Source organism: Urocitellus parryii, chromosome 7 (assembly GCF_045843805.1).
Source record: "Urocitellus parryii isolate mUroPar1 chromosome 7, mUroPar1.hap1, whole genome shotgun sequence".
Classification (NCBI taxonomy): domain Eukaryota; kingdom Metazoa; phylum Chordata; class Mammalia; order Rodentia; family Sciuridae; genus Urocitellus; species Urocitellus parryii.
The window spans coordinates 60,108,515-60,121,012 of record NC_135537.1 but is presented as its reverse complement, the minus strand read 5'-3'; positions in this window follow the sequence as shown (position 1 = coordinate 60,121,012).

Here is a 12,498-nt window from a genome sequence, read left to right as displayed (position 1 = left end):
TAGATCTATTTATTTAAAAAGATTCTACTAGATGGATATTTATTTTATGCCAACCTACTTTTAGTGAAAAATGACCGAGCATACCAAATCCTTCATCCCTCACCATTATAATACAAAATACAAACCACCACCACAACAAAATCGAACTCCACCTTCTGCTTACCCTTGAGTGGGATGTTTAGAGAGCTACTTGTAATGGGAAACTTTACTTTCCTAAAACTTCCACAAATTATATAGAAAGATGTATTCACATAAAGTGGGTGTGTGTAGGCATGGGAGGAGGGGTACATGTAATTAGATATGGTTTTTCCCCCTTAGGATAACTGCCAGTTACTGAGACAAGAAAGACTCCAAAGGTTATATGGGCTAGTAAACAATAACTTCATCAGAGGCTCTGCTCTTACAGCAGCACAGCTGGGATGCCCTAGTTTGCTGTGTGTGGGGATGCCACCATGTTTAGTAGACCCTTGAGCCTGCAACAATGTATAGACTTCTATGCACATACATTGATTGGGCTCTAAGAATCCTTGGCCCTAAAGTTCTCTAGGGAGAGGTGTGAAGATTTTGAGCAAATTACTTTTGAATAAAGAAATCAAAGGAATTGAATAGGAACACACAATGTCTTTGATGATTTTTGTCAGCCGGTTTGCTTTGCCTTATAATTTCAGTTTATTGATTTCTGGCTTAACAATAATAAGTTATAAATTAATGCAGTTTGGTTTTTATATGGGTGAAAATGAAACTCAATGATAAAATTGAACTACAATTGTCTTATTCTCCTTATTTCCATTTTTAAAAATATTTTGTTTTAGTTATAGTTCGACACAATATTTTGATTTTATTTTTATGTGGTGCCGAGGATCAAACCCAGTGCTCTGCATATGCTAGGCAAGTGCTCTACCGCTGAGCCACAACCCCAGCTCCTTATTTCCATTTTTATTCCATTTAACTAGTACAGAAAGAATGTGTGCTAATGAGATAGAAAAACAGGTGGCAATTGTGCTGCCACCTCCTCTTCTTAAGGACATAGCTGACATCACTCATCCACCATTGACAATCTTTCCACATGGAATCTAGTGGTTAATTCATAATATTTCTCAGTGTACTTCCTCAGACAGACAGTGCCACTAAAATAGAGATGAGAGATAAGACCCATTTGTCATACCTAATCTGTTACCTACCCAGCACTGTGTTTGGCAATGTAGGGAAACAGGAGTGTAAAACACAATTCCTTAAAGAGCTTATAATCCATCTAAGTAAAAGCAAAAACAGATGAAATGATTAGAGAGACACACAAGCTTCAAAATTAAATTAAAATTGAATTGTAATTAGGGTTGGGTTGTAGCTCTGCAGTAGAGTGCTTGCCTAGCGTGAGCAAGGCCCTTCGTTGATCCCTAGCACCACAAACAAGACAAAAACTAACCCAAAAATTGTAGTTAGAAGGGGAAAATATTTTAATCATCCGGTATATATTTAACTAAATAGTAAAATTTGTTTATTCTGATATAGTGGTTCCAAATTTTATCTATTCATTTCTTCATCAAAAATATGTAGCATTTGTACAGCACTTGGAGAACATCACCATGTCCTTGAACATAATTTCTTACATATTTTCAAGATGATTTTGTTTTCTAGTTTCTAGCTCCATCCTGGGATTGACTTGGCCATGGATCAGGAAACAGACAATCTAATCAAAAGTTATCATGTGTTAATAACTTTCAAGAACTCCAATTATTTATGTTCAGAGATGTCTGTGAAAAGCTAATGAAAAACGGAATTTATAATAAAATCTCCCTAATCAGATGAATGTGGAATTTGGGTTAATTTGGCCAGGGCTTAGGCACACAGTTACTAGAATGCTGGTATTTGAAAGTACATAGAAAAGGTTAATGCTGAAAATAAAACCATAGGTTGAATTTCTTGTGTAAGAGAACAAAGTTTTTAATAGCAACTTTAGAAACATCTATTTTTAAGAGTATAATTGCATGGAAACCGAAACTTGCCTTTTGAATACTCTTTGGATATAGTAATTATTAGTACTTTTACTCATTGTTAATCTATGGCCTTTTCTAGGCCTCATGAAGATTCTGTTATGTACTTAGAAATATCACATTTCATTTAGACATTTATAATACAGTGGCGTATGCTTGTAATCCCAGGAGCCTGAAGGAGGAGGATCACAAGTTTGAGGCCAACGTGGGCAATTTAGTGAGCCCTGTCTCACAGTAAAAAAGACTGGGGATGTAGGTCAGTGATAGAGTGCCCCTGGATTGAATCCCTGGTCCAACCACCCCGAAAAAGATTAAAATTCATGTATTATGCAAATTCATTCACTTCTCCTATTTTGGTGTTGACTTTTTCTTATTTTTTTTCATTTCTCCATTAAGTTTTTAAAAAATATTCTTATTTATAGATTGATACAATACTTTTATTCATTTATTTTTTAATGTGGTACTGAGGAACCCACCCAGTGCTCCACACATGCTAAGCAAGTGCTCTACCACTGAACTACAACCCCAGCCCTCCATTATGTTTTAAGTAGAAGAAGAGACATTGCATCTTATAACTCCTTTTGGAAATTGTTCCAGTTTTTTTGACTGGTATTGTGTGTTTACTAATTTTACCTGCCAACCAGGTGTCTCACCATTAGATAGCTATCTGGCATTTATGGCTCTAGCTCTGCTTCCTTTACAGAGTGTAAGAGTGAGGCAATAGTAAAAGCATGAACATTGAAGTCAATCAATTCTAAGCCCAAATCTGAGGTTGGCCACTTACAAGAGGTAGGAAGAACATTTATTTCCTTATCTATTTTGTTACTTAGCTTTTCATTAGTATGACCAAAATACCTGACATAAGTAGGTTTCAGAGGTTCTTACCGTGAACAGCTGGCTCCGAGGCAGAAACATCATGGTGGAAGGGCATGGTGGGGGAGAGATGCTCTGCTCATGGCGGCAGGGTTGTTGCTGTCAGAGAAATACCCTTCCAGGGCATCCTCCAGTGACTTACTTCCTCCAACCATGCCCCAGTACCTACCGTGTTCACCATCTCCCAGTGGTCCATTCAGTATTTTGATCCACTGATGAGGCCAGAGTCCTCATGACCCAATCACTTCCCCAAAGCCCCACCTGGGGACATTGTTGCAGTGGAGGTCAAGACTTCAAAGCATGAGAATTTGGGAGACATCCAAGATTCAAGCCATAACATCTATGAAATGGGGAGATTTCCTGCATCCCAGGAATTTAGTGAATAACTTTTCTTAAAAAAAAATTGGGATAGCTGGGCACACAGTGGTGCATGCCTGTAATCTCAGTAGCTTAAGAGGCTGGGACAGGAGGATCATGAGTTCAAAGCCAGCCTCAGCAAAAGCAAGGTGGTAAGCAAATCAGTGAGACCCTGTCTTTAAATAAAAAACAAAATTGTGTTGGGGATGTGGCTCAGTAGTTGAGTGCCCCTGAGTTCAATCCCTGTTAACCAAACGAACAAATGAAAAATTGGGATGGGACTTGTACATTATTTAATTAATATTCTTTTGGTTTTAAGAAAAATAAATTAATTCTGGGGTAAAATCTATTACAGTTTTCTCTCCCTCTCTTTCTCTGAAAGTTGAAGATACCAGTAAATTTTGGCAAGAGGACATGTTAGGGCAATATTTGAGTTCTGAGCAATAGGATTCCATGGACATTTGCATCAAGAATCCTACATTAATAAGACTCTTCAACCATTTTCTCTGTTCTAAGTTGAAACTACCATGGGAGAGAATCCAGTGAGCTCATTTTGGGTAAGATGTAAATCAATTGGCTTTGGCCAGGAGGCATACATACACATGACAGATCTTTCTGTGAAATGGAATTCACTCTTAAAGAAGGAAGAAATTGTGTGAATCAAGCTGTGAGATGTTTACTACATTCCACCCTACCTTGACCTACTTTCTATATGGCATGATATTTTATTAGAATTAAACTCTAACTTTCCTCTTAAATTTTAAATAAATTAGCAGAATCTAATTGCCCAGAGGCAAGGGAAATGTGGTTGCTAACAAGAATCATAGACTGATTTTGATCATTTTCCCTTGGCACTAGAGCTCAAATCAGCTATTTAAAATCTTCATTCAGAAAGCAATAATTTTACAAATGGACCATTAGATAGCTTTATGATAAGCCCTATCTCCACCTACCCAGAAGGTTTTCCAGATCCCTTTTATTCTAATTGTTAAGGAAATGGTAGTGTGTTGAAGCTCAGGTCTAGAGTAAGTGCTGCATCCCTCAAGATAGCATCCCAGAATTACAGGTGTTATCACTATAGCAAAGTCATAAGGTGGACACCATCTTTGTAAAATGCCATCTTCTTCTAGCTGATACCATAAATGACAAGACCATGGCATCCTAGAGATCAGCCCATTGCCAAACAGCATGCGATGTCAAGGTAGCGTGTAGGGGATTCAATAACTACCTGGAGGAAAAGAAGTGCAAAAGAAGTGCAACAAATCCAAATTGACCGTGATGGTTAGGATAAATCACTGCTCAACTATGGAATCAACCCACTGTATCATCATCTCTATCCTTGCTTCTTTATCTGCAAAATGAGGCTAATTTTGCAAGAATCCTATTTCATAGCATTCTTCTTTATAAATGGTATTTAGCATGAAGTTCAGACTCAAGTATTATTATTTTCTTATTTTCCCTATCCTGTCATCATCAAACCAACCTCTTTCAGGGAAGACAAGATGTTATAGAAAACAACATTGTGAATCATCAGCAGAGGTGATCAACTACAAAATCGTATTCTAAGATGTATACTCATACTATGAGCACTTAGGAGTATAGAATTGAGTATAGCAGAAACTTTGATTCAGACAGATCAGCATTTAATCTCAAGTACAAATGTTCTAAATTTTCATTTGAACCTCTGGCTCTTTTGCTTGTTAGCTAGGTGAGCCTTCTGGATATCTTAGACTCTTTAGTACTTGTGTGTAAATATCAGGTAATGTTCTACTTTACATGGCTGTTGTTAGGAGCAAAAGTGGAGGTAAACTATCCAGAGCACTCCTGTACACTGCAGAACTTTCCCTGATGGTGCAGATGTTCTAGGATAGACATTAGACACACGTGGTTATTAACACTTGAAATATTGCTAGTGCATCTGAATTTGTAATTTAACTTAATTTTAAACTCATTTTTCAACAAAATACTTCAACATCCTTTTTGTTCCCTTTTTAAATTTTTTTAGTTGTTGACTGACCTTTATTTATTTACTTAGATGTGGTGCTGAGAATCAAACCCAATGCTTCACAAATGCTGGGTAAGCACTCTACCAACGAACCACAATCCCAGCCCCTGCTTTGAATCTTAATTTTACTTATGAAAGTAAGATTCTAAATGACTTAAAATTGAACACAAAAAAATTAATGAATAGAATGCAAAGAACTTTTTTTTACCATCTGCTCTTCAACCCCCTCCATACTACAGTAGCCTAGAGAAGCATTTGGAACTGAATAGGTTGGAAAGGGAGGAGTCCAGGGAAGAAAATGAACTTAATCCTGGGCAGATCATGCAGACATGTAATGCAAAGGGACAGGGAGAGCAAGAATCCAGTAATGAATTAGGGAGTTGAAGTCAGTAACATCAGGGATGGAGGTGAAGGAACCCCCCAACTGCAGGGCATTTTATGGGTAAACAAGGAGTTGTTTTCAGGTGTGTGGCCCTCACTGATTTGGGGACGAAAAGTTAGACATATCCAAGAACCCAGAACTGTACTCAAAGTAGAACAGCAAGAATCTAGAAAATGGAAATTATTTTTCCAGAGTCACCCAAGTAATACTAGCAGATTGAGAGCAGTCATTGGGACAAATATAAAATAGACGTTTGGTTTTTACTGACAATAAATATGTTCAGAAAGGTGGTCACTCCAAGGAGCAATATAAAAGCAATGACAATAATATATAACAAAATGAAGTTCTTTCTGGAATAATTAGTTGCAGAAACTGTAGCCATACAATGACTCAAGCTTTGCTGATCCAAAAATCTAACTCATAATCCCATCAGTGGTTTCACTTTACATTTCCAGTGAACAATTTAATAGCAAGGAATGGTAGTCGGGTATAAAGTTATCAAGACTTCATTGCCTTTACAAAAAGCATTAGAAAGCATTTACTGGCATGTTATGTCGTATCATAAATAATTAAAATACATCTACTTATTAAAATATCAAAATAGAGAGTGATGTTATTTCCTACTTGGTTATTTCCTCATGCTCATTTGTAAAACTCAATAACTTCGAGATGTTAATTGTCATTAGTGCAAAATGGAAAAACATCTGATTAATGGGACGAAGAAAGAGGAAGAAAAGGGAATTGAGTATACATTTTCCTAAAAGATGGGAACACCAATTAACCCTTCATTAGGGAAAATCAACTCTGAAATGAATCAAGAATGCAAACATTCCTTTTGGAGGCAATTACTTATGAATAATTACAGTCGTGTTCAACTTTGAAATGTTGCTTGAATCTATGTGAAAGATATTAATATGAAATTCAAACAGAAGAATTCAAATACCTTTTCACTTGTTTTAATTGTAGTAATTGCAATCAACACAGGACGTGGAATCCAACTTTGACAAATATATATCAAGAAACTGATGAATTTATAAATGTTTTTCCCAACTATGGATACTATCCAGCATCTGATTTTGAGCATGTATAACATGTTAATTAATCACCTATAATTTGAAGTGACATACACACATACATAGAATTTTGGTTTGAAAGAAATGGCTGATATCATTCAAGCCGGCTTTCAAATTTTACTAATGAGACCTGGAGCCATGTTTCTCAAAATTTTGTGTGCATTGAAATCACCTGGAGATCTTGTTAATGTATAGATTCTGATTCTGAGTTTCTAACAAGCTCCTAAGGGATATAAATGTTGCTGTTGGAAGAGCTATGAAGAGTGAGAGTCTGGAGAACTGAAATAGTTGTCTAAAGTATCACTTATTCATAGAAGAAAGAGGTTTAGTACTTCTGCTTCCTTTTTTATGCACCTCATTCTACCTGCTGGGCTATTTATTTACTATCTTAAGTATCTGTCTCACAATGGCCAAGAGTATATACTCATAAATAGCCTGGAAATATACTCAAATAGCCTTCAAATCCACCTTCACCATTTACCTTACCTCATTGTGGCCTAGGACAAGTCATGCCACCTTTCTTTTCCCTACAATTCTTCTTTTGCACAATGAAGAAAATTATCTCAAAACTCATCTCATTAGGTGGAATAAAAACAACATTATTCTTCTAAGGTAATTAGTTTAATACTAGTGCATCATAGGCATTTCATAAAAGTTAGCTTTTATCTTTACAATTATGACTACTTTATCATTCTTTCTGTGACTTAGCATAGTCTAGCAGCCTACCTAGGAGAATTTAGATACTTGTTTTCTTAAACAGAGATAATCAGAGTTATGGCTAACAATTGGTATTATTTTTGGCCTAGGTGATTAATCTGTCAGTTTTTAAATATGAGTGGGATAGTGTTCAGGGTGTTAAGAATTCATTTCAAATAATTAAACACTGGTTGGCCAATATGTCTACAAAGTCACCCCTGCTTACTCCCTACTGGAAACAAAGATTGGTGTTTTGACAGCTGTAAGGGCCCTTTGTAAAGGATGTTCTTTATAGGTGGTGTTTGTGTTTAGAAGGAACTTGACTGTGCGTAAACTACAGATAGGTGACATGTCAATCAATCTAAAATAACTCTCGAATGGTATTAATGGTAAACTTCAAAGCAAGATTTACTATGGGTAAACCAAAGTAAGAAAAGAACATGAAGTTGAAAGTCTTGCGGGCAGGTGTTCTTCTTTGTTTCTTTCTTCTTCCTTTTTGTTTTTAAACATTATTTGATTTTGGAATTGAATTTGGATTCCTGGGTTCCTCTGAGTGGTGAGGGAATTAAGGGGGCACCATACTGTTTTTCATTGTTTCCTGAAGTTATTGGAGTGTCTTCCAACAAGTTAATTGCACCTATTTGACTTTCCCCAGCCATCCAGTTTTTATGGATGGCCTTAATTGCTCCTGCCATTGGCACCATATGTGTCAGCCCACAAGGAACAATGACAGTATCATGATGCTGCAAGATGATCCTCACTCCAGGTGGCTTTGCAGCAGAAGAACAAAGGTGAATGAGAAAGTAATTTGTTTTTCAAAAAACCAGAATGCCAATTTACTAATGGGCAATTAGAACTCTACCTGTTACACAGTCTAAAATATGTATCACCAAGAACTGTGTCTATACAGACCTACCACTTACATACACACCAATCATTATGTAATTTATAAATTAGAGTTTGTTATAGTGAGAGTAGATATGTATAAAAGGAAAGCCAAATTTTATCTAAAGAGAGCTTAATGAGTAAAGGATCAACAAGAAAAATTTTATAATCTGAGTTTAATAGCATTAAGCTGGCAAACCCTACTATACCCATATCCAAATTAGTATTATTCTAGATACTTTAGAATAGTGTTTTATCATGTACCTGAAAATAAAGGAATCATCGTTTAATCACAATACTCAAATATAACCTGAATCTCATACATAGGGGACTATAACCATATTTTAGCATATTCAGTTATTTGTGCAAGTATGTAGTTCCTGAATCATAGGAATGTTAAAGACTAAAATTAATACCATCCATAAATCATACTTGGAATAGAACAGTCAGCCAACATGATGGACAAAACACCAAACCTATACTCAAAGCATATTTGAGGATATATCTTCAGATAAAAAATTTCTATTTCACTCTTTCTGTTGAAAGAAGATATATCACAAATGCTTTTGCTTGACTATTTTGGTGCATGCATAGTGGTTCTGTAATGTTTATTAGCTCAACAAATTCTTATTGATTTTACAACATAATCCAGAATCTAAACAAATAACATTTATTAAAATTAACTTGGTATTTACACTAACATTTTATTATGTACCTGAAAGACCACATGCAAACATATATTAGTAATTTGAATCTATTTGTGAAAGCAATATAGATTTGACTATATTTAAATAGCCAGTATTTTATTTGTGATATTGCTAATGTCTTATTTTCCTAGGCTTGTGCAACGTTCATAAGGGATGAGAAGTTTGAGGTTGTGTTATTAAACATGGATGTGATTTTTGGTGGGCAGTAATAAACTTTCCAGTAATCCCCCCCTCCACACACACACCCTCTTAATTTTCTGAATGTTTCAAAGGTACAAAGAAAGGGGCGTAAGCAAGATGGTAAAATGATTTTGAGTGATGCCATGTCCTCTGAAACAAATCATGAAAGTTATGTCAAGAACTCAGAAGTCAGTCAGTTTATTAAGAAAACACTACAGCTGAGTCCTGGTTATCTCTCATTCATTCATTCATTTGTTCATGCTTCATCCCTCACATACATACGAATCTCTGAACAGAGATAATAAATCTTGGCCCCTTCTTGGCAAGCACAAGAACAATATAGGAAAGATATTGAACCCCATCAGCAGGAAATATATCTATCTTTCTTCTTTTTTCTTAAATTATTATAGAGGTTTTTTTTTTCTTTCTTTCTTTTTTGGTACTGGGGATTGAACTCAAGGGCACTGGACCACTGACCCACATCCCCAGCCCTATTTTGTATTTTATTTAGAGATGGGGTTTCACTGAGTTGCTTAGTGCCTCGCTTTTGCCAAGACTGGCTTTGAGCTCATGATCCTCCTGCCTCAACTTCCTGAACCACTGGAATTACAGGTGTGCGCTGCTGTGTCCATCTATAATAAAGTTTTATGATTTATAGTCTTTCACTGAATTCATTACTTCTCCGGTTTCTCTGGGCACATTTCCTGATAGGAAGTACTCTCCTTGGTTTTACTCTTTTCTGTTTCTCAATTGTTCTCTTCTGAGCCTCAAGGATGCTCATTTCTTAGTGATCTGCTTCCTTCTACAATTTCCTCTTCTGAGGGGTCCAGCCTGTGTTTACTGGAAGGCACACCACGTGGAGTCTGCAGTCTTGAGAGGACCCTGGATCTAGGTAAGGATAATGACCATTATTGTCATAACCATCTCCATAGGTGGGTGTTTCCCAGAGTGGAAAAAGCTTTGAGAAATTATGGCTTTAAAAGATTGGTGAATTAATCCCAGCCCAAAACACTATCAAAGGGAAGAAAGACAAAGAGATAGACACAGAGGAGTGGGGTGGGGGGAGGAAATGAACAAGAGATTAATGTTATTTCAGTGGTTGTTTCGTAGTAGATAAATTTTCAAGTTCTTAAAATTAAGTTTTTCTGTGTAAGCTCTAACCTTTTTCCTCCTAAATAAGTTTAACTAAGCAGCACCATTCATCTTTGAGGCTTTGGAGTTGGATTTGTTTGAATGAACAACATGTCTTACAAGGAGAGGAAATCTGGTTGTATTCAGAAAACGTTAACCCATGGTGTCATCTGATGTACTAAGATTTACTTTCACTCTGCCCCAGAAAGGATAAATCACGGTTGTCATTCATAGCTTAAGAATTGTCATTTGAATTTTTTGTTTGTTTTTGAAATGCTGGAAGGCTTCATAAGTGCTGCTGAATTCCGATCATGACATTGAGCAGGGTGCTCCACCTTTAGTGGACATCATCATTATCTATGTGCCTTTTATTAAAATACAGACTACACACACACCCTTAAATCAGACCCACTGCATAAATTTCTGTCAGTGGGCTCTGCGCATGTGCTGTTCAATACATTCCATAATTATTTCTGATGTTCAAAGAGAGGTTGAGAACCCTGAGTTTGCATGCTTTCCCCTGTAGTGGTCTCAGTGTTAGAAAATTCTTATGATATTTTTATCAGGAAAAGCAGATCTGGAACTTGGAATTCTGGGTGTATAGAAATTCTGAGGTCACCTTTGCTGATGGTATAAACAGAAAAGGAAAGTCCAAGCTGACGTACTGAAGAATGCCTTTAATGATGGATCCCTCGAGACAAAATTTGTTAGGGGAAAATATTTCATTTTTAAAAGCTTACCTGGGGCATTTGGTGATGAAACCAGGGTCAAAAGACTGAGAGTAGGGGCAGTAACTGTAGCTTATGGTAGAGCACCTGCCTTGCATGTGTGAGGCACTGGGTTTGATCCTTAGCACCACATATAAATAAATAAAATAAAGGTATAAAAATACACAACATTATTAAAATTAATTTTAAAAAGACAGAGAGTAAATGAGATGGAGTAGAGGCAAGATGCAGACCATTATGAAAATGATGGTAGGAGGAAAAGAAGCAGATTCGAGAAAATGAAAGGTGGGTGAAGCTAATGGGAAACTGACTGGAAACAAACTTTGAGCATGCTAGAAGAGAAGGAATGCTTGCCAACTAGAGGTTAAAGCAGCAACTGAAAAAGGGTAATTGAAGTAAGGTTCTACAGAAAATTGCAGCAAAATCTAGCTTGGGAAGCTTAGATCAACACACATCAGTTCTCATTTTGGCATCAAACCGTGTTGAGAGTAAACTTGAAGAGCTGGGAATGCAATCTGTTTGTGTCTGTGACTATGTAGGGCTCAGCTTCTCAATGTGGACCCTGTAGCCAGCATTCCAGCATTGGCAATGAAAGACCAATGTCTGGCCTGGACAACTTGAAGCGGACCTGAAATGGGTGGTCCTAAAGAAGTCTAAGAAAGCTTGAGAAAAGTAATCACATGCTAGTAATTTCCATGGGTTTAAAGAAATGGCGATGAGGGAGAGTTTAAGCCTCTGTAAACTTTCAGGTCTATTAACAAGTGATAAAGCTTCTATAATTCTTCACAAAATGGCCATTGATTCTGAACAATGATTTTTTTCATCACATTTGAGTGCTGAGCAGCACAGATTTATGCTCTCAAAGAAGGTTACTTTTTGCCTTTAAAGTGATTGATTTTTCATTTTAGTAGAGTTCCTTTCTCCTGCATTCAAATCCAGGAAATGTGAGGGGGGGGGGGAATGGGGAGAGGAGGGTGATGTGTATTCAGCACGTGTTGCCAGTAAATCATTAAAGCTTTTGCAAACACACCTGATAGCTGTCAGCTGGTGTATTCTCAATGAATGACTCTTTGGCAATATGTGTTCAAGCTGGTGACAGTGAACATGAAAAATGGTGTTGAACTTTAACTTGTGTCATGCACAGGTAACAGCTTCTCCCCTTGGTTACTACTATTCTTTGTGCTATTCTAGATGCAACAAACACAAACTTTTGAAGGAAATGACCTCATTATGAACAGATGCTTTCTAATAGCAGGGCAATGTGGCTTCTTGTTCAGTATTGGTTTGCTCTTTTCCTTTTGGAGAGGGGTGGCTGGCTATCATGTACATCTCCCCTCTTATTGCACCAAGAAGCTCTGTGAAGGGATGGAGGAATGCAGGTGAGCTAAGGAGGAGGAATGCAGCATTAGTTTAAATGAATACTGCTAGTCTTCTCTTTTAGAATTAGGCCCAAGGAGTCTATTTTGTTAAGAGTCTCTTCATTTAGCTGC